The following is an 18,986-nucleotide window of genomic DNA, read 5'->3' on the forward strand; positions in this document are numbered from 1 at the left end:
AGGGAAATCAGGCATCAAACCCTCCCCCAATTTGCGTGACAACCACCCACAATCTACCCCTTTCCTAAGGAGGCTATGTAGCAATTTCTTGTACTGTTGTGTGGGGTCCCGTTGTAATTTGATATCAAACCCGTCTGGCTCTTCCAATTGCCTCAAGGCTTCCTTCTCATATCCCTCTCTCGACATCACAACCAGATTACCCCCATTATATGCTTTTTTCAGAACAATATGGGGATTTTTCTTTAAACTGTTCAGTGATTTGAGCTCTAATGGGGAAAGATTGGGCTTGGATTGTGGTTATCTATGCAAAATAGCTTCTCTGAGCTCTCCGACTCTTGGGTCAGCTACAGTGCAGTTTTCTGAAGCACTTATCTCAACCTGTCTCTCACTCTTTCTTGTTTGTTTAAGGTTTTATTGCCAGGAGGTTCAAAGCGCCATTAGCTCTGCTCTGTTTCACCGTTTAAAATACAGAGTGTAATTTATAAACTGCAAATATTTAAGGATGATGCAATGTTGTAAAAAAAAAAAAGCTAAATAACTGAACATAAAAATATAGAACTCTTTTCTTTGCTACTAATGTTCTATTAATTATCCATGTCACTTTAAAGAGGAACTATAAACCAGGAGTGAACTTCATTCCAATCCTAATCTCCTTTCCCATGAGAAATCAGAATCATTTATGTCAGAAAGTCAAAATGTAAAAGGTAAATGTTTATTTTTTATTGAATAGATCATCAGGGGGTTCTGTATGGCTGATATTGTAGTAAACCTCCCCCCCCCCCCCCCCCCTCACAGTGTGATGTCAGATTCCTGTCTGTGACTCTTTCTGCACTGTGGGAAGTAACGGCTGCTTCCAACTGCAGTATTTCCTTCTGTACATAGAACTCTCAGTAAAGAACATTCCACAGAGATCACCTGGCAGAACTAAAGATGTTGCCGTCTGTGATAAATCTCAGAATGCAAATCAGGAAGAGGAAAGATTTTGCAATTGGCAAACACTGATTCAATAATTATATTATATTATACATTTCTAAATGCCTATTGGAAAAAAATAATAATTATTTTATCCATGACCTTATTTTACCGTTGCTCTTTACATGGATGACTTGCATGTGTACTGTACATATATTGTGGCTGTAGCCGCTCCCATTGTATAACTTGGGTGCCGGACATAGCAGAAGCCGAAGGTAATGTGCAGGTGGTAAGTCCCTCGGTTTCCTTCCGGTCAACTTTGCTGTGCCCCTTCGTAAGATCGCCCATCACTGGCTACTGCGCAAGTGCAGTCCGACCCAGGCTGCTGTGGCTGGGAGATCGAGAACATGGGAAGGCTGCGCATGCACAGTAGCCTGATCCGTGAGCTTTGGGAGGGGCACAGTGGCACAATGGAGAAGCCCAGGAGTAAACCAAGGGACCTGTAAAGCTACAGGGGCTGGAAGAAACCCTAAATAAGTAAAATAGAACTTGTTTTCTTATCTAAGGTACACTTTAATCTTCTCCTTTAAATCTATTTAAAGCGGACCTGAACTCAGAACTTCCTCTCTGCTCTAGAAGTTAAGCAACAGCATAATAACCTTTAAAGAAAAAAACATTTCTTTTTTACAGCTTACAGAATTCCTGCAATAAATCTGCAGTGTGTTTACTTCCTGCTTTTATGAAAGCAAACAAAGGGTTAACATCCTGTGTTTACATATTACAGCTGAGGATTTCTGAATTTCTGTGCTGACGCAGCTGAGAGATCTGTAAGTGATTACTTACAGATAAGGTTGAATTGGACAGGCTCTTCTCTCTAAAAACACACAGGGTGCATTTCTCTCTGCTTTCCTTGTGTCCTGTGCAAGAGTTCAGGTCCACTTTAAGTTGGCCAGTGAAGGATATTCAGATATGACACAGGAAAAAGGCTCCATTTACAGCACAGGCCAGCCCTGGTTACTGTACTTTCAGATGGTGTATGCAGATACATGGCTATAGGAGGGATATAAATGCCAGCCGGTGTGTACAGTGATGTTAGGCAGTTATAGAACAATCACCTCCCATTGTTGCACATTCAGGAATTTCTAAGAAAATGAAAACCGCATAGCATTGTTTTATATCAGCCTTCGGTCGTCCTGTAATTCCCCTGAACAAGAGTCAATCTCTTATGGTGGCCATACATGATACAATAAAAACGTTCGATTATTCAGTTTTTTCGATCTAAATGATCGAATTGAATGAAAGTTGAAAATTATTTTTTTTTCGATCAAGAAATTCGAACGATTATCCCGTTTTTTCGAGAAAAATCTGATCGGACATGATGGAAAAATCGTAATATTCGATCTAACGGAATAATCGAACTAAATTATCTAATCGAAAAAAAATAAAAAATTGTACCATGTATGGCCACCTTTAGACACACTTTACATCCTCTGGAATATCGCCACGCGACCCCCTCATTTGTAGAACACTTTTATTTGGCTTAAGGGAATAGCAGCAGCCAGTGCGGCTGTGGAATATAATAATTACATTTTAATGATTGTCCTTTTTTTCTACTCCGTTAAAATTGTTCTGCGGTAAAGTGCTTTTTTTTTTAATTCAGAAAAAAGGAATTAATTTAAAAGTGATAATATTGTATAACAGTCCTGTGTGTGTCTTCAGTGTGACACAAATAAAATTTAAACCTGACTCCAGCCGACATTATTATAATGGAGAGGAAAATAACACAATTATGGTGGCACATTAACGCTCCCGGAGTTAGACAGGACGAGCAGCAGATAAAGATCGCTGAGCTGAGGAGATTTCCAATAATATTTTTAATTGAAGCTCTGTTTTTTAGGTAAAACGCTCCCATAACATGCGCCGTGATTAGATAAAGCAAAACTACAAACTTTCAAGTCAAGCAAGCTTAAAGAGAATCTGTACTCTAAAATTGTTACAATAAAAAGCATACCATTCTATTCCTTATGTTCTCCTGGGCCCCTCTGTGCTGTTTCTGCCACTCCCTGCTGCAATCCTGGTTTGTAATTAACAGTTTTAGGCAGTGTTTACAAACAAAAGACTGACTTCTAACCACAGTACCATAGGCTGAGAACAGCTCACTGTGTGACTCATGCAGAGCTTGGAGGGTGTGTGTAAAGCTTCAGCCAATGACCAGCAGTGCTGCACATTCCAGCCTCAGCCGACAGACACGACATAGGAAAGGAGATAAGATTTATTACAGAGACAGTGCAAGTAGGAAAGGCTGCAGTAAGACAGACCACATTAGAACAGTAATAGGAACTTATAGGGCAGAAGAAATAAGGCTCAAAAGTTTGTTACAGAGTCTCTTTAAGCATGTGCAAAAACATTAATTTCAGCCTCTGCATGTGGTTATATCTTGCAAACATGCAAAATGGGTGCCGGGGAAATTTAGGTGACACACATGGGCAACGCTACACTGGGACACGCAGGGGCACTGCTACCTCTGAGAATCACTGTACCCGAGTCCCCCCCCCCCCCCCCTCCCAGTAGAAAACATTTACTGTTTCCAGGCTCCAGCAGCATACAGTGAACAGGATAGGATCTGTAAAAAATTCTCCATGTCAACCTGAGTCTATGTAGGTGTTAAAGTGGACCTCCCCTGTGTCACATGACATGAAGATAGCAGATAAGCTCATTTGTAAGTAAACAGACTGTTAACAATATGTCTGCTTCCATGAACCAGGAAATAGAAACAGTGCAGATTTATGTTAGGATTTGTGTCAGCTGTAACAAAGAAATGTTTTTTGTTTAAAAGTTATTATGGTAGTGTGTATCTTTCAGAGCAGAGAGGACGTTCTGAGTTCAGGTCCGCTTTAAGTAAACCAAGGGTCTTATCAATTTGCCATAAATACCTTACAATCCTTGCAGTGTTCTCCCTAGGATCTTTTAGCTAGGTGCTCCACCCGGCTAATTTTGGGGAGCACCCATCTGTCATTGGCTTGCCTCCTCATCCTCCTCCTATGCTGTAAGCAGAGCTTCATTCCCCTGCCGCGTCACACCCGGCTACTTTTTAATGCCGCCCAGCTGGAAAAAAACTGCGGGGAGAAAACTGCACTTATATTTGCAAAAGAATCTCTCTACTGCCTTCTGATTGTATGTTCTAACATTGCCAGTCAACAGGAAACGCTGCAGAAGGCTTACAAGCTGAAACCTTAATGTTTTTCTTTTAAATTAACTGATAAACTAGAGCTTGTATTTTACAGACAAGACATTTTCAATCAGGACAATATTTCTGATTCAAAATTTCCTGTCTGTAAAATACAAGTTTTAGTCTTCAGAAATGCTTAGCTACTAAGATAAGGAATTGCACACAGTGTTTCTCTCCCTCCTGCCTCTTCCCCCTCCCCTTGCTTGTAGAGAGTCATGAGACACAGGCTTTGGGCTGGAATGATTTGTCTGTGATCTGTCCACACAGGAGCAGCTTGCTAGCAAGTACGGATTAAAGCATGCCAGCAAACTATCCAAGTACATCTGTAGGTAACTTTTCTTCAATAATAGCACCATCAGTTGGACAATCTGCTCTGCTCAAAAGCCTCTGAGCTCAGTTTGTGATGTTGACATTTAGTTCCTATCATTATTGAACTAGTTTATCACCTGAATTAGGCAAAACATATCCAAAAGCTCGTCATGCAAACATTGATTTTGATCACCAAATGGGCCTCACCAGCCAGCCATCGTGCCCCCTCCCCCCCTCCACATTTGAAGTTTGAGCTGCCACTGGCACCGCAGATAACTGCTAGTAGGATATCGATAACAAATAGTTACCTGTTTTTCACCTATCAAGTTGATTTAAACAGCTGTTCTCAATTAATCAGGGGTAATGAGGATGCTTTAAACAGCTTGGACTATTTGGAATGGTATAGAACTTTGGATTTTTCCACAGACTGTGACAGTTTTTGAAGGGTGTAAATAGTTTTGGACTGGACACTTTTTACTCAAATGTATATAAAAGCTGATAAATGTTTTTTTTTCCACAATAATGTCACTTGTACATTATCTTATTATCTTTTGGGAAACACCTATGTAATTTCCCATCAAAAAATTACTTGCTGGTTGAATAAAAGTAATTTTAAGTCAAAATTTGCCAGGGGTATGAATAATTATGGACAGCACTGTAATTCCAATAGCAAAATATCAAAAAATGTTGCTGATATTTTACTACTGCAAAATCTAGCCCTATTATCGCACAAGTCTTCCTTCTACCAATTACATATCTAGCATGGCTGAACTGATAAACTGCATTGGCCTTGTGGCAGCATCAACATACTGTGCACCAAAATGCATTGCTTCTCAGTCTGAATTCCTACAGCCTTTTAGTAATAGCCATTGTTTTTATTATATACTGAAAGCACACCTGATCAGAGGCAAAGCCACCTAAGGTAAGGACAGAGGTACTGTATGTTCCTGCTGGATCCACATGCCTCCACGTGCACACATGACAATGGCCTCAATTCACTTAGATCATGCTGGAGATAATAAGGCAAGAGAAAACTTACCTCCACACAGTGAGAGAGTTATCTTATCTCTTCATTCCTTAAAGAGAACCTGTACTAAGTAAAATTATTTAAAATAATTACATGAGGTAACTTCAAATGAACATTAAATAGTTACCTTGCCATCAGTTCCTCTCAGAAGCTCACCATTTTCTTCTTACAGTGATCCCTTCCAGTTCTGACATTTTTTCAGAACTGAAATATATCAGTTGCTGTCAGTAAAATATCAGTTGCTGTCAGTTATAGCTGAGTTGAAAACTGATGTACCAGGTAATGTCCATGTTTCCAGATGGCTCAACTGGGCGATGTTACAGTTTAACAGTGTGCTGACCAGAAAGCTGTTATGGGGTAATGGCCATTTTCAAAATGGAGGACGGAGAATTTCCTTGATCACAGTGGACAAACAGGATGCGAGAGAGGAAAAAGATTGAGGCGTAGACTACACGGGAGGTGAGTGTGACTTGTGTATGTTTATTTTGACTTTTAATTTTCAGTTCAGGTTTCCTTTAACCTCTTGACGACCAGCTAACGTCGATTGGCGTAAACTGGTTGTCTGAGGGTTTCCATGTCAGTTCACGGAGGGTGTCTCCGTGAACAGCCGGAGAGCCGCCGATCGCGGCTCGCCGGCAAAATGTAAACACGTGGGGAAGAAATCCCCGCTGTTTACATCATACGGCGCTGCTGCGCAGCAGCACCGTGACGTAGATCGGCGATCCCCGGCCTCTGATTGGCCGGGGATCGCCGGCATCTGATAGGCAGAAGCCTATCCTATCAGGCGCAGGACGGATATCCGTCCTGCGCCGCTCAGAGGGGAAGGGAGAGGGAGGGAGCGGGCGAGAGGGAGGAGAACGCTGCGGAGGGGGGCTTTGAAGAGCCCCCCCCCCTAAGCAAATGCAGCCGGCGGCGATCAGACCCCCACAGCAGGACATCCCCCCCCCAGTGGGGGAAAAAGGGGGGTAGTCTGATCGCCCTGCTGCACTCCTGATCGGTGCTGCGGGCTGCAGAGCCCACGCAGCACCGATCACTGAAAAAATCCCTGGTCGTCAAGTGGTTAAGTTACCTCCTCTGTAGCTACGTTACCTCTTCTGTAGTTATTTTCACATGCAGTTAATCAACAGCCTGTCTTTAACGTTAGAATTCTGGAGTTATTTTAAGGATTGAAGAATTAACTTAAAGACAGAAGAGTAAACGTTAGGTTTGCCTGAGGTAAAATGTTTCCTGAATACTACATGCCTTATCACCATGGTGATAACTATAGAAACGTTATTAAAGACAGGAGATACGCTTAGTGAATTGAGGCCAATGTGCTCATTAAAGGAACATTATTGCAAAAAAAGTAGGCAGTTAAAATCTGTCAGAACCGACAGGTTTTGGGCCAGTCCATCTCCTCATGGGGGATTCTCAGGATTTTCTTTGTTTTCAACAGCATTTCCTGAACAGAAGTTGCAAAGTCTAACTGACAAAATAGTGTGCAAGTGATTAGGGAGGCTGGCTGGTATCTTACTGTTTTGGCAGAGAGGCCTCTTTTTCACGGGCAGTTAATAGACAGTGAAATGCTTCTTTAACTCTTACAACTGCTGGTTGCTGCCTAGTAACTGCTCATTGCTGCCTGGCAACTGCTTGCTGAGCACACAGTTCAATTGCCCGTGGAAAATAGGCCATTACCCCATAACAGCTTCCTGGTCAGCACATTGTTAAAGAGAAAATCCAACCTAGAATTGAACTTTATCCCAATCAGTAGCTGATACCCCCTTTTACATGAGAAATATAATGCTTTTCACAAACAGACCGTCAGGGGGCGCTGTATGACTGATTTTGTGCTGAAACCCCTCCCACAAGAAGCTCTGAGTACCACGGTACTCTGGGCAAACTGCCACAATGTAACAAGGTTCACAGACAGGAAATAGCTGTTTACAGCTTTCTCTAACAGCCAAAACAGCTAGAAGCAGCTACATAACCTGCCCACAGTAAAAATGTCACCATGTAATAAATGTCAGAATGTAAATCGGGGAGAGGAAAGATTTTACAATGCGCAAACACTGACTAAATAATTTATACATAATTATGGTAAAAAATGAAGCACATTTTTTACTACATTATTTTCACTGGAGTTCCTCTTTAAACTGTAACATCGCCAACTTGAGCCATAGGGAAACATGGACATTACCTTGCACATTCCGTTGTAACTGACAGCTGCTGATATATAACTGACAGCAACTGGTATATTTCAGTTCTGACAAATCATTGTCAGATCTGGAAGGGATCACTGTAAGAAGAAAATGGTGAGCTTCTGAGAGGAACTGACGGTGAGGTTAGTATGTAATATTCATTTGCAGCTACATCATGTGTTTATTTTAAATATTTTTTCTCGCTTCAGGTTCCCTTTAAACATCATGGCAGATCGCTAAAGGACATTGTGGACCAGCTGCATTCATGCTACCTTCTCAGTCACGATGGTCTGAAAGATAGTCTTGGTCGAGTTTTTCTCGTGTATATACAAAGCTTTACAAATCAATGTTTCTTTGTAAACACTTATGTAGGACTGAAGGGGGTGCTGGACACTATTAGTGTAGCTGAGATTTGGTGACTTAAACCTAAATGTTTGTTTTGAGTGACGGCAAATGGTATTTAGATTATTGTCAGGAATTGGCCGAGCTCTCCTAATAGGTGGTGAGAGGACTGATGGTACACTTTCAGTTCTCATACACAGGATAACACTTTCTAGGGAAATACCGCCAGGCTTTGCATCATTTCTCAGCACAAGCAGAGGTAAATATTCTGCCTGGCGCAGAGAAACATGGAGGAGTTTAAAGGGTACAGTAAACCAATTTTCTTTCTCTTATTTCATTTCAGCTGCAGATCCAGAGGGCACCAGGGGGACCAAGAGGCAGGGAAATGTAGAAAATGTTAAAATTTTCTAACTTTGAAATGTGATTGGGGCATCCGGAGGTTCGCCGTGTCTATCAAGACCACTTCTCAGCGCCTTGATAAAGACAGATGGGGGTTATTCAATGCTCTGGGATTAGAAGCTGATATATTTCATCAGAAGAATTTGCAGCATTTCAAACTCTGGTATATATCTATATGAAATGTGATGAGTAGAGAACTTTGTTATCTACAATAAATCCTAAAAAAAAAGTTCTCAACCCTCAACGTAAAACAAAAGGCAAGTACCCCATACATTACAGCCTTGGCCAGCGCTACCATAGAGGAAAGGGGGCAATTGCCCCAGAGCCTGTAGGAGCCCCCCAAGGTGTAGTGTCTCACCTGTCCTGTCAGTCTGTGGCTCTGTGCACTCCTTGTCTTCACCCACCGCTGGCTGCATTCTCTCTGTGACACATGGCATGTTATGATGTAATAACATGAGGCAGGTCACAGAGAAGAGGAATGAAGTTGGGGAGTGCAGGGAGCCATTGACTGACAGAGGAGCTTTGGCGGGAGTGTGTGTGTGTGTGGGGGGGGGGGGGGGGGGGGGCATGGTTGGGATTCGGGAGAGCAGCAGCTCGCTCAGGGTCCCTGGGAGGAAATTTGGCTGCAGCAAAGGGCCCCTCATCTAGCATGTGTGTGAAGAGTAAAGGATACCTGTAACCAGCAGGAGGGAAAAAGTTTCATACTCCCCTAGGAAGAAGGAAGGCTCTGGATCACTTAGGTCTCCGAGTTCTTCTGAAGACAAGCGGCTCTGTATTGCGCACGGACAAGCGTGGACACGTGCATGCACAGTACAGAGCCACTTGTCTTCAGAAGTACTTGGGCCTTCTGAGAAGACCAGAAGAAGTAGCCAATGGCCCATTTGAACAGGGGCCTGGCGGTGGAACTAGGGGACTCACAGAGGAACCAAGGTTCCAAGGCCTTCCCTCCACTTAGGGTAAGTATGTAACTGCCCCCCATCCCCGTGACCGTGACCAAGAATTGGAACTTCATCCCAATCAGTAGCTGATACTCCCTTTTACATGATAAATCTATTCCTTTACACAAACAGATCATCAGAGGGCTCTGTATGGCTGATATTGTGGTGAAACCTCTCCCACAGGAAACTGTGAGGACCATGATACTGGCAGTTTCCTGTCTGTGAACCTCGTTGTAGGAAATAACAGCTGTTTCTAACTGCCAAGTGACATCACCTGCCAGCAGTAAAAATGTCACCATGTGATAAATGTCAGAATGTAAATCAGGGAGAGGAAAGCTTTTACAACGGGAAAACACTGACTACATCATTTATACAAAATTATTGTAAAAATTAAGTATTTTTTTTTATTACATTATTTTCACTGGAGTTCCTCTTTAAGTGTATCCCAGCAGTGCTCACTATATAATGTAATTTAACGGAGTAGCACCAGTGCAAGGAGAAGCCATTCCACCTACCATTATTTATTGGGGATATAAGAGGAAATCAGAGTGCCTGTAAGAAACCCATAAAAGTACAGAAAGAACATTTATTTCTGATCTTCAGTATATATGACAATAATAACATGTAATAATAATAATATGTCTAATAATAACAGACCACTGGGTTTTAAGGCCTGGCCACCTGGAAAGCAACACTGTTCTATTTCTGTTACGAGAGATGCACTTTAATATTGATTATATATACATTTACAAATAACATTATATTTCCGTTTTGAAAGACCTTCCCAGAATCCCCTGTGTTTAGACAGTTATTTCCCTGGATAATCACGCAGGGTAATTATGTCTTCCTGTCATTCACACATCACTCTGCAGATAATTGTTTGTTAAGATCGGTGTTATTGACACGCCAATTTCATAGTCATTTTGTCACCTGCCATGGTGCCCGTAAAAAGTGAGATCACAATGCAGACGTGTCAAATACAATTATACTTGGAACAAAAATACCTCTACGTGAGGCCGGCTGATAATGGGGTGGAGGAGCGCTGGATTTGTCCAGTGTTATAAAACATACTGGCGATTGCCTCTTATATTGTATCTTCTCTGTCCCTCCGTGACTGCATTTTATGTCACTCCCTGTCCATGCATTGAGGTGGCACCAGAAAGGAGTGCTGCTGTCTTCTGCATCAGGACAAATGTGAATATAGGAAGCCTGGATTTTATTTTTTTGTGACTACAGTTCATCACCTAGCTCACCTTCCTCAGTGATGTCAACAATATAGTATCCAGTCCCTAGAGTCCACTATTAGCAGAACACTGAACAAGACTGGTGTGTGTGCTGGGGCTGCAAGAAGGAAGCCACCATTGTTGCCAAAGAAAATTGCTGCATGTCTACTATTCGCTTAAAGAGGAACTACAGCCTAAACAAACATACTGTCATTAAGTTACATTAGTTATGTTAATTAAAATAGATGGGTAATATAATCTCTTACCCACCCTGTTTTAAAACAACAGGCAAATATTTGATTTCATGAGGGCAGCCATCTTTTTGGTTGAAGGGAGGTGACAGGGAGCAAGAGACACAGTTCCAACTGTCCTGTGTGCTGATCACCCCTCCAAGTTGCTAGGCAACGTGAATAACAACATAGGAAATCCCATCATTCTTTGCACAGCATCAGGGAAAAAAGCCCGGTCAGTTTTCTTTAATGGGTGGAGCTTAGCTAAAAATGCAGCTAAAAAAGATGCTTTGGTAAGAAAAACAAAGTTCTGATGCTGTGAAACTGTTAAAGAAACACCAAGCCTTTTTAGTTCTGCCAAGTAGATTTTTAGTCCGGAGGTTCACTTTAAGACCACATGGATAGGCCAGGCAACTACTAGAAGAAAGTCTTGTGGATGGGCGAGACAAAAAAGAGAAGCTTTGCTTTGGAGTTCTGTGTGGTAAACGGGAAACACACATTTTTCTAGAAAAGTGAAAAAAAAGAAAAAGGAGGAAAAAAAAAAGATTCCTGTCCCATCTGTAAAACGTGACAGAATAAAGGTTTGTGTTTGCTGAGGCACATCTGGACCAGGAAGGCACGCCATCATTAACAGAACTATGAATGTTGGATTATTAAAGCAAATGCTGCAGGAAAGATTCAGGCTATCCATGTACCTTAGAAGCCCAAAACACACTAGTCAGGCAACTAACAAACGATTAACGCAGAAGAACTTTATTCACCTGGAATGATGGGATCAAAGTTCTGACCTTAATCCCATAGAAATGTTGTGGAAGAACCTGACATGGCAGTTAATGTGAAAAAAGTCCAAGAACATTTCTGAGTAGCAGCTGTTCTGTAACGAGGAACGGACTAAAATTCCACCATGCTGATGTGCAGCTTTAATCATCGGTCACCTCACCAGTAACACTCGGTTATACAGTAGATACTGTGGTCCAAGAGGGGTAGCGCCAGTTGCTGAAAGTAAAGGTTCACATTATGGGAATCTATACAATAAACAAAAATGTATGAGCGTAATGCTTTGCACTATTCTATTTATTTACTTGAGTCCTCACCTAGTTTTAGGACTAGGAAACAGATTATGGCCTCAATTCACTAAGCTTTATCAAACAATTGATCAAACGTTTAATAATTTACCTCATGGGTAAAATCTAATTTTGAATTCACTAAGGTGTTGTAGATTGATTGAATGTTTTATCAATACAACATTTAATAAACCTATAACACCTTAGTGAATTAAAAATTAGATTTCACCAATGAGGTAAATTATCAAACGTTTGATAAAGTGTTTGATAAAGCTTAGTGAATTGAGGCCTATGTCTTTAAGGGACTCCCAAGTGAAAAAATGTGCCCAGTTAAACATACCTAGGGCTTCTTCTAGCCCCGTCATTCTTGTCCCTCTCTGTTGCTCTGCGCTGCTCCGTTCAGCAGCTGTGCCCCTCCAAAACCTGGCCGAATCAGCCATTTGCTGTCTCTTGTGCATGCGCACCCCCAGCCAGATCACACTCCAGTAGCTAGTAGCAATCTTTAGGAACTGCGCAAGCATAAAAAGCACCCTGCCACAAGAGCACGATCGAGGAGGTGCGCGGCCAGGGGCGTGCATGCAGCTTTTGGAGGTACACAGCTGCTGCAGGGATCAAAGCAGAACGACGGCAGGGAACCGGAAGAACTTCAGGGGGCTAGAAGAAGCCCTAGTTAAAGAGGAACTGGTATAAAGGTGAAAATAACATAATGAAGTGCTTACATTTTATTTATGTACAATGATTTAGTCAGTGTTTGCCCAATGCAAAATCTTTCCTCTCCCTGATTTACATTCTTACATTTATCCTATGGTGACACATTTACTGCTGGCAGGTGATGTCAGTGGAAGTAGATGCTGCTTGGTTTTTTTTGGCAATTGAAAACAGCTGTTATATTCCTACAATGCAACAAAGCTCCCACAGTGTGATGTCAGAACCTCAGTGCTGTGAGGCGATGATATCATACTGTGGGAGGGGTTCCACCACAATATCACCCATGCAGAGCCCCCTGATGATCCGTTTGTGAAAAGGAATAGATTTCTCGCAGGAAATGGGGGTATCCGCTACTGATTAGGATGAAGTTCAATTCATGGTTACGGTTTCTCCTTAAGTTAAACTGGGCACATCTTGTTCACTTTAGCTTTCCTTTAAGTCATATTTTTATGGAATATTCTAAACTTTCAAGCACCACTGTGCAGAGCAGCACTCAATGTGATGAAAAACGGACAGGAGTGAAGATAAATGTTGTAAAGAACTCCTTTATTGAAAGCACTGATCGATCTACAAAGACTACAATGTATGGCGTGCTGCTTAGCCTTCTCATTCACAGGATCCTGGGAATTCTAGCAGTGGTCAGCACACCCTCAGTATGGAATCTCTCCCATCGCCTCCCCACACTCTCCCCGATGGTAAGAATGAAGCACTATTTCCACCATCTTGGAAGCACCACCACCGCGCCAGCCACGACCAAGCGGATCAATTCCTTTTTTCTGCGGAATATCAGTAATTTTCCACCATCTGCGTGTTCATGAAATTCACTCAATTTGGGTCTCACTTTGAGCTCTGCCGGATCGATCTGGCGATGGAGGTGGTGAGATTATCCGGGGCACGCTGCGCTTTTATTTCATGCAGGAGCTTCTTGTTGTTGTTGTTGTTGAACCAGCAAATCCTAAAAAATGCTATTACAGACTTTCCAGATGGTCCCAGCGTATTCATACTTGATAAAACCTGCTGGCTGATCAGGCCCGGAAAAATCAATATATGCTTCAGCTTTGAATGGCCAGTGATTCCATTTCATTATAGCCAGCGCTTCCTCCGGGCCGGGTGCAATGGCGACACTGCTGCGGTATTAAGCCCTAATCTCCGAGCTGTTGATACAGGCAGTTAATGAAGGACGGAGTAGTCTTCCTCGATGCGGTCCTCTCTTCCTCTGATCTCTCCACGATGCTCCTAATTCTTTCTTCTGTTTATTAACCCTCCGGGTGCTTTATTGGATGCAACATAGATCAGAGGATGTGGGATATTATTATGTGCGGATGCTGGAGTTACTGGGAGGGAGGAGGCGCCCCAAGATGTAATGAGTGGCAGTGGAAATGTCGACTGGATAAAATATAAAAAATGTTCTAACCTCATATAAGAAGGGGATAGCCCGACCAAAATAATACATTTTTAATAGAAAATAGATTTGAAATGATAACACGTTTCGCGGATCGCAGTCCGCTTCCTCAGATCAAATAATAAAAGTGTCTTAATATTAGTGTTTTTCAAGCAGGAAGCCCTTCAATGAGCAGCTCCTGTTGTCTGGAGGGCTGTCTGGAGGCTGAAGCCCATAGTAAAGTGCCTCTGATTCACATACAGACTGTATAGAAGGTAAAGGTTGGCACTCCGGGAGGTAAAGGTTGGCACAAATAAGGAGGTTTATTAGTGCATATTAAAAAATCCAAAGTTTCAAAGCAAAAGCATGTCTCTTTATCATAGTAAACAAATGCAGAGCAATGTGCACACGAGGGGAATCCTGGTGTGATGTGTAGGCAGCAGCAGCGACTACCAGTGCACAATGCGGCAGGATTCCCCACGTGTGCACATTTGTTTACATTTATAAAGAGACACGTTGTTGCCTAGGAATATCGCAGCAATAAATCTCCCTGTATGCAGGGCCTGATTTCTGGACAGGCCACAAAGGCCCAGGCCTTGAGCGACTGCAGCCCAGAGATGCACCTGAAGATGAGGGAGGGGCTGCTACATATGAAAGGGGAGGTGAAAATGGTGAATAACACAAGGATGCTAAAGGGAGCTGTTCATGGAAGAGAGGGGCTGCTGTACATGGATGATACATGTGGAAGAGGCGGCTGCACATGGAATGAAAGGGGAGCTGCTGCAAAAGAAAGGGGAGTCACAACTTACTTGGCCCAGGGGCACAAAAAGTATAAATCCAGCCTTGACTGTACGCATTAACTGGAGTGCCAACCTTTACTTCCTGCTACTACGTGTTTGTCCAGTGACCACGGTTTGAGCACCCAGTGACCTTATGGGCTTTGCCATACAAGTGCATCACCCCCACCTCCTCTTAGCTTCCCCAAGACTGCGTGACGTATTGATAAAAATCCCTGTATCAGCTTGTCAGAGTTTCTGAGGACATAATGCTCTCTAGCACTCTTACTGTATCTGTAATTCTTGTCTTAACAAGATGAATGAAGATTTTATAATAAGTTAATATATGTATGATAAGTAATTTAAAAAATAAAACGGCCCCCGAACGTCTGGTGATGCTCCACACAGAAATACTTGGAATGGCTCATTTCTGTTATAAATAAGTAAGTCCACACACAACTACTGTTAACCTACTAGGCATTTGACATTAAGCAAGCCATGACTTCACTAGTTACCTTTTATAACTTTTATTTCCTATTATACAGCCATATTGATCCTTGCCTTGCACTGATGATTTCCAGTTTAGACAGAAACAGCCCTGTAAAATTAAGAGGCTATAGACAAAACTTTTCTGGGACATAAACTGTATTATTATATACCCCGTGTTTGTTTCTTACTCTGTACAGCGCCACGGAACATGTTGACACTTTTTAAATGAATACAAATAATTAAACCCAAGTTAGGGTTGCGGGTTAATTTGGATTTTTTCCATCGTTCACCAGCCCAGGAGAACCTTTGTAGGTCAGGCCCAAATATAGCATGGGCAGAACTAATATACTGGACAACACGGTGGTGTAGTAGATAGCACTCTTGTCTTGCAGTGCTGGATTCCTGGTTCGAATCCCACCCATGGCACTATCTGCACAGAGATTGTATGTTCTCCCCGTGTCATGAGTTGGTTTTCTCTGGGCACTCCGGTTTCCTCCTACGTCCTAAAGATGAGTGAATTGGCTTCCCCCTAAATTGGTCCTAGACTACAGCAGGATACATACATAGACATATGACTATAGTAGGGCTTATACAAGACAATATACTCTGTACAGTGCTGTGGAAGATGTTTGCACTATATAAATCCCAAATAATAATAATACTACTGCATTATAAAGCCCTTATAGTAGGTGACCTCACTTACTGTGCAGTCACAGGTGGATCAGAGAAGAGCTTCCTGTGCAGATGTGGAGAGCGCTCGGTCCTCAGTCATTGGCGGCCGTCCTGCCCAGACTTGAAATACTCCGCAGCTGACGGGCAGAATCCTTGGATTCGATAGAGCTATTTTATGACCGTTCAGGGGCCACAGTGCAGCAGAGCCTGGGGCCCATCAGAACCTATTTCATTGATTAGGGCCTCTGTGAATCCTGCAGTAGACTGAGGCCCAGATGAAAACATCATACAGGAAAGTGGGTCCATAAATAGTGCTGGTGAAATGTGTCAGCCTCAAACCTGGCCTCTGTCAGGCGGGACAATAACATGCTGGACAGTAATGAATTTTCTGATCCTCAGAGTCTGCTGCTCTATATCTGCGTTTTATGGCTCTGGCTGATAACCCTTTCACAGCTGGAAGGTGAAAAATCTGGAGTAAGGGTCACGGGGAGCAGAGGGGGTCTTAAGGCGCTCATTAACAGCACGAACCTTAGGAAATAATCACATTTTCAAATAGATCATTCACATTAAATGAAAACGTATTTATTCCATTCACAGCAAATAAAGGATCGATCATTCAGGATCGATTGTGCTCACCAGTTGCTCTGTTTTCATTAACTCAATCTGAATAATTTGATCAAAAATACAATCGTCCAATAAAAATTGCACCATTAATGTGTTCCATTAGCATTGGGAATAGGTCTGGCCTACATTTTATATTATGAATCAAGGTAGGTACACACATTAGATAAAATTCGTCTGAAACAGCTGACAACAACTGCTTTGGCCGACGATAGTTCGCCTTTCTAATGTGTGCACAACATGCGGCCTTTATCGTTTAAGGATTCAACATCTTGGATCCTTAACGACCCTCGAGAACAACTGAGTCAATACGCCAAGTGGAACATCCATTGATGCAGGGCATTTCTAGGCTAAATTGCACCCAGGGTGAGGATGTAAAAATTGCATACCCCCCTCCCGGGACTCGCAAACCCATACCAGAATAGGTAGTCAGGTATGGGTGGCCCCAGTATAGGTCGCCAGACATAGGTGTCCCAAGTATAGGTAGCCAGCTGTAGGTGCCCCCAGTATAGCTAGCTAGCTATAGGTGCTCCCGGTATAGGTTAGCTAGGTATAGGTGCAGCCAGTATAGGTTAGCTAGGTATAGGTGCCCCCAGTATAGGTTAGCTAGGTATAGATGCCTTCAGTATAGATAGCTAGATACAGGTGCCTTTAGTATAGGTAGCTAGGTATAGGTGCAGCCAGCATAAGTTAAATAGGTATAGGTGATCACAGTATAGGTAGACAAGTATAGGTGCCTTCAGTATAGGTAGCTAGGTATAGGTGCTCCCAGTATAGACTAGCTAGGTATAGGCGCCTATAGTATAGGTAGCTAGGTATACCTATAACTAGGTAGGTAGCTAGTTATAAGTGCCTTCAGTATAGGTAGTTAGGTATAGCTGTCTTCAGCATAGGTAGCTAGGTATAGGTGCCTTCAGTATAGGTAGCTAGGTATAGGTGTCTTTAGTATAGTTAGCTAGGTATAGGTGCTGCAAGTATAGGTTAGCTAGGTATAGGTGCTCCCAGTATAGTTAGCTAGGCATAGGTGCCCACAGGTGCTGCCAGTATAGATTAGCTAGGTATAAGTGTCTTCAGTATAGGTAGCTAGGTATAGGTGCTCCCAGTATAGGCTAGCTAGGTATAGGCGCCTTTAGTATAGGTAGCTAGGTATACCTATACCTAGGTAGGTAGCTAGTTATAAGTGCCTCCAGTATAGGTAGCTAGGTATAGCTGTCTTCAGCATAGGTAGCTAGGTATAGGTGGCTTTAGTATAGGTAGCTAGGTATAGGTGCAGCCAGTATAGGTTAGCTAGGTATAGGTGCTACCAGTATAGTTAGCTAGGCATAGGTGCCCATAGGTGCTGCCAGTATAGATTAGCTAGGTATAAGTGTCTTCAGTATAGGTAACTAGGTATAGGTGCAGCCAGTATAGGTTAGCTAGGTATAGGTGCCCCTCATATAGGTGATGGAGGGGGGGAGATGTGGCCATACTGGTACTCAGCCACGGGGAAAGGGGCCCAACTTATCCATCCCTCCCCCCGGGCCCCCCCTTCATGCTCCTCCCTCTTGGCAGAGTAAGCACAGCGGAAGACTCGTATGAGAAACTCACCTCCCTTTCCGCTCCAATCGCCGATCACTTGACACTGGGCTCTTCTGTCTTCATAGCCCCTTATACACTTTTTACTTCTTGCTAGTCAGGAAGTAGAGAGTGCATAAGCAGCTATGCAGACAGAGAAGACCAGCGGCAAGTGATCGGCGCTTGAAGCGGGAAGGGAGGTGAGTTGCTCAAACGGTCTTCTGCTGCGTTCACTCTGCAAAGAGGGAGAGCATAGAGGGGGGCCCTGGGGAGAGGGAGGGAGAAGTCGGGTCCTCTTCCCCGCGGCTCCCTCCTCCATCACTGCACCCCCTCCTCACATCGCCCTTGGGCGGAGCACCACCTGGTCCACTCCTAGAAACGGGCAGGGCCGGCGCTACCATTAAGGCAAAGTAGGCAGCTGCCCCAGGGCCCCAGAGCTTGTAGGGGCCCCCAGTGGCTACAAGAGGAAAAAAAAATTTCAAATCGGCCTTATAGTTTTTGAGAAAATCGATTTTAAAGTTTCAAAGGAAAAAAAAAACACATTTAAAAACCAGCCAACTTTAATGGTTAATAGCAAATCCACCTTAAATGCTAGAAACCCTAAATTTGCAGGATATGTTAAGGAGATCATTAGGAATAAGAGGAAAAAACTATTTTTCAAAAAGACCTTATAGTTTTTGAGAAAATCGTTTTTAAAGTTTAGAAGGAAAAAAGTATAGTTTTAAATGCGGTAAATGTCACTTTTAGTAGCAAACCTAACGGTAGTGTAATTTTACATGCATCAAACGAAAGCGCAATAAATTTCCTGACGGGGTTTCCAGGGGGTCTATACGCAGCCGCAGCGCTTTGGCCAGGGATCGCTATACAGCCACAATATGGCTGTATGAAGATCCCTGGCATTTTTTCTTATTTTCCCAAATTTTTTTTATGTTTAG

The 18,986-nt window shown here is 42.8% G+C and overlaps 1 long non-coding RNA gene across 8 annotated transcripts in view; it reads right to left on the minus strand.

Annotated features, from left to right (window-relative positions):
• LOC137538533 (uncharacterized) overlaps positions 1–18,986 on the minus strand; it is an 834,068-nt gene that overhangs the window by 487,865 nt on the left and 327,217 nt on the right. The window contains exon 5 of one of the 8 annotated variants that reach the window (XR_011024824.1): positions 11,556–11,782. The exons of 6 other annotated variants lie outside the window; for them this stretch is intronic. This is a non-coding gene — a long non-coding RNA (uncharacterized lncRNA). Of the gene's footprint in view, positions 1–11,555; positions 11,783–13,566; positions 13,945–18,986 lie in introns of those variants that run through there. One more of the 8 variants, XR_011024823.1, reaches the window with a different exon arrangement.

Source organism: Hyperolius riggenbachi, chromosome 11, assembly GCF_040937935.1.
Source record: "Hyperolius riggenbachi isolate aHypRig1 chromosome 11, aHypRig1.pri, whole genome shotgun sequence".
Lineage (NCBI taxonomy): Eukaryota > Metazoa > Chordata > Amphibia > Anura > Hyperoliidae > Hyperolius > Hyperolius riggenbachi.